A 4413-nucleotide genomic window follows, 5' to 3' on the forward strand; every position below is an offset into this window, starting at 1 on the left:
ATCATGTCGCCTTGAGGGTCCCATGATTAACTAATAAGAACATGGATTACATCTAATCAATTCGTGAATCTTAATTCTCAAGACTCCACACGAACCAACGACCGTTTAATGTTTGGTCATTATCTCTAGCTTAAATATCATTTCTTCGGAAACTATTTAATAATAGAAAATCTTGAGTGTGTAACCATTGACTCCACACCTATCATGGACACGCTTTCATTTATGAGTCATCTTGGGACATTCTTACTGAGAGTTATACATGACTAGTTGTCCTTAAACCAGTGAACCCATGTGATAAAGTTTACCCTGGGGTGCGGCTAGGGGAGGAATCGGCTCGAAACTTTATCATACTATCACTTAGGGACCATCAATGAAGGTCGTAGCTTTTGTTCAAGGACTTTCTATCACTCAATATTTTAAAATAACATGTAATATTTTTTACTCGATATTTTAAGAATGATCATACAATAATCCTAGTGGCATTCTTACCTAATCTATATGACATGCTTTTAATATATGCATGGTATGCTTTGACAATTTTATAATATTCACATTCATTTATTCACAAGAATCAATCAATCATAAAACAAACAATTTTGATTCTCTATAGTTTTTCTTTTGAGGGAAAAACCGAAGAAGCGAATGTGAACAGTGCACTAGGTAGGGTCCCAAGAAAATGAGGTGAGTCAAATTTAACTGCTTAAAAACCAAGCCTTTCCTAGCCAAAGACAATCCTAGACATATATCTTCTCATTACCACACTTCTAAAAATAATCAAATAACCTAAAAAAGTGAATATAACAATACAACACATGTATTTTCTCATTACCACACGTCTTATTTTTTAATCAATCAACTGTGGATCATCTCATATATATATCAGAATTATAACATTACATAATATAAATATTATAAACAATTGTAAAACAGTTATATAAAGAGATAGGTAATTAAAATAAAATTGTCAGCCAATGTTTCCATGATTCTATTTCTAGAAAATAAATGCAAAAAAAAAAATCAAATAACATAGATTTTTTCCACAAGGTATTCCTTGGGTTTTCAACCGCCATCACTTCAACTTCTCCTCGTCATGGACTCCTTTTGGAAAAATTACATTTAAGTCCACTGTTCATTTCTAGCTCACAAGAATTCTATGAATTTAAAAAAAAAAAACAAAACAGTCTTATGTAGAGATGATAGTCCACGGTCTATTTCCTAAGAACAACAATCTTGGCAAATCTATATATATAACAAATATATAATATTGCATCCATTCCTATATATAACTCAAAACATGTATAAGATCTAAACAATGTCACTTTCTATGTAATCAAATCATTCAAGAAGAAGAGAATTTTATTTTGATTATCTGTTTAAACTTATAGATAGAGCACAACCTGAATCTGATATCAATTGTTGGAAAATTAGATTTGGAAAACGCAATGAAAAATAAATTTAGGGAAAAACCTAAGTTTTAATTTTTTTTCCAAAACAAGAACTTTGTTGTGATATCTAAAGTAATAAACATTTAATCAAAATTGTACCTCTTCGATTCGTCGAGGATGAACGCTTCGACTGAGTAATCTTCTTCGCTATCCTCAAGCTCATGTCTGCCGAGTGTGAGCTCACTTCGAATCATAAAAAGTTTCACAAAAAATACCAGTGAGTTAATTTCGTAATTTTTTAAAACTTTTGGACCAATTTGTAAATAAGAAAAATATATTTAGAAATTTTCTAAAATAATTTTTAGAGAATTTTCTCTCTACAACTATCTCTTGAATTCCAAAGTATGGAAATAATGACTCATAACTCTTTTATATAGGAGAGTTTAGAAAGTTCAACTGTGATTGAACTTAACCACTTTAATATTAAATTAATATAATATTTATCAAGATAAATATTAGATTAAATTTAATATTAAATGTTATTAGATTAATAGAATATTTATCTACAAGATAAACTTTAAATTAATATTAATATTAAGATAATTACTTTAATATTAAATTAATAAAATACTATTAACATAACTATTAAATTAATTTTAATATTAAATGTATTAAAATAATATTATTTTTGGAATAGTTAATCTAAAATCAAATTCTCTGGTAATGTCCCAGTTGGAATGTGATTCTTCCACTGCTTAATCATCGAAGACCCATCGCTGTAGACCATTTTCCGACCATCGGAATGTTGCCGTCGACACTGGAACTAGTTCGGTTTCTACCGGTTCAGTCCAGGCTAGTGATGACCGAACCTGTCTGATTCAGACATCAGTTGGACCGTCTGTCCAGTTTCATATACCAAGCCCGTTTCAACCAATTTTTGGGTATTGGTCTCGATTTTGGGCTCTCGGGCCTAATTTACGATCTTATATCCAATTTTCAAGTTCAATTACTTATTAGACCAATTGTTTAACTTGAAAATTAATTTCCAAAAATATCATACTAATTTTAATTAATTTGATTAATTTAATTTTACTTGATCAAAATTAATTTTTCCAAAGATCACTTAGATTTTCTAAATTAATTTTTCAAGAAAATTCTTTAATCAAATTCTCTAGTTGAACAATTCTTACGATTGCCCAATTTAATTTCACATTGAATAAATCGACTCAATTAAATTATTTCCAAAGTCGTAGAATTTACTTCTAATTCCAATGCAGTCTGATCAAGCTCTTGTTGAGCTAGTGGAGGGACCAACCAGACATATACAATTAGGCTCTAGTAATTGCAATTATGTTCAGAAGCATCCTTCCAATAATTCACAATTAGTTAATCATGGATTCAATCCACAAGAAGTACCATGATTGAAAATTCATTCTTGTATACTTTTTACGAAAGCAGTTCATCCAACTGTTTTGTCCAATGGCCTTGTCATGTGTGTGTTACCCTCATATGATATCTTTGATTCCTTTGAGTTAAATCCGTTCACTCAATACAATCCTATTTTATCTCATTGTCACAATTGTGTCTTCTTCATGATTAATATGATCACTCTCAACAAAAGACTCTGATAAATTGCTCGTTCGAGAACAAGCAACTCGTGACCACGTTCTATATTTATCAATCCACACAATACCAATGAGAGGATATCGTTAACGCTTTAATTGAGTTATGAATTTCATTGTTTCTAGTAAATCCATGCCATACACACGTAATGTACCCAACATACAGGCTATTGGCTCGATCATCTTTAAAGCATAAGCCTCCACTTATATTAAAGCACATGAGTTACATACGTATGGTCAGTGACTAACTAAAGGTTTAGGTAAATCACACCATGAATGTCACAAGTGAATTAATTCACAAATGGATTTAGAATTAATTCATCTTGGGTCTAGTTCAATGTATCATTCTTCCAATGAATATATTTATGTCTCTACCAATGAGGTCAACTGCTTCGATAGCCAAGACTAGTCATCTTCTCAATTGGAATATTAGACGACATAATAATCCTTCTCAGTATTTGAATCAAACACTCACAGTGATTCTTTTATGGGATTATAGACTTGTTTAGATTATCTAATGAAGTAAATTATCTTTCTCATAATGTAAACGTTCTTACAATACAACTTATCATTAGTTTGAACTTAGATAATCAATGAGCTAAAATTTGCTTGTCAAAATTTCGCTATGTATGCTAAATATGAAAGACAAAAATACAAAAGACATAACAGTGAAATGTGAAATTTATTTATTCATCATTCAAATACATAGAAAACAATTACATGTTTACTACAGTATGGACTCATTTGCCAACACAAATTTGCTTACTAGTTGTATTAGGTAAGTTCATAATGTATTAAAATGTGTTTATACATATTAATTGTTGTTGAATCTTGAGGGTATAGATTGTCAATGTTGTGAGATAGAATTGAAATGCTATAATCAAATGCTAAGGTGAGTAAGGACTAAATTGAGAATTGTTGAATACTGGAAAGTATGATTTATATGGATTTTTGAATGAATATGAATTGTTACAACATGTATACTTATAACATGAAAGTGCCTCTGATCATTAAATGTTATGAATCCTTTTTTAATGCTTGTTTGAACATAGTAAATGATTAGGATACGATTAGCATGACAATAGGTTAGAATGCATGCTTGTACGAGATTGTACTTCAGTGCTTTTGTTTCACTTTGGTGTCTCTGTTCGCACTTCGGTGCCTCTGATTGCACAATTATGTCTCTTTTTGCACTACGGTGCCTCTGTATAACATTACGATGCTCTCTGGTGTGGTGTAGTTACCTAAATATCTTGAATTATGTTACTATAGTTCATCGAGTAATCTGTTAAAAGAAAGTAATCTATTAGCTTCATGAATTACTTGGAAATGATATGTTTATATAACTATTGAAATGTTAACTGATGAAATTGAATGAATTATGAATATGTGTTTAAAAGTTGTTT

This window comes from Gossypium arboreum, chromosome 1 (genome assembly GCF_025698485.1).
Source record: "Gossypium arboreum isolate Shixiya-1 chromosome 1, ASM2569848v2, whole genome shotgun sequence".
Classification (NCBI taxonomy): domain Eukaryota; kingdom Viridiplantae; phylum Streptophyta; class Magnoliopsida; order Malvales; family Malvaceae; genus Gossypium; species Gossypium arboreum.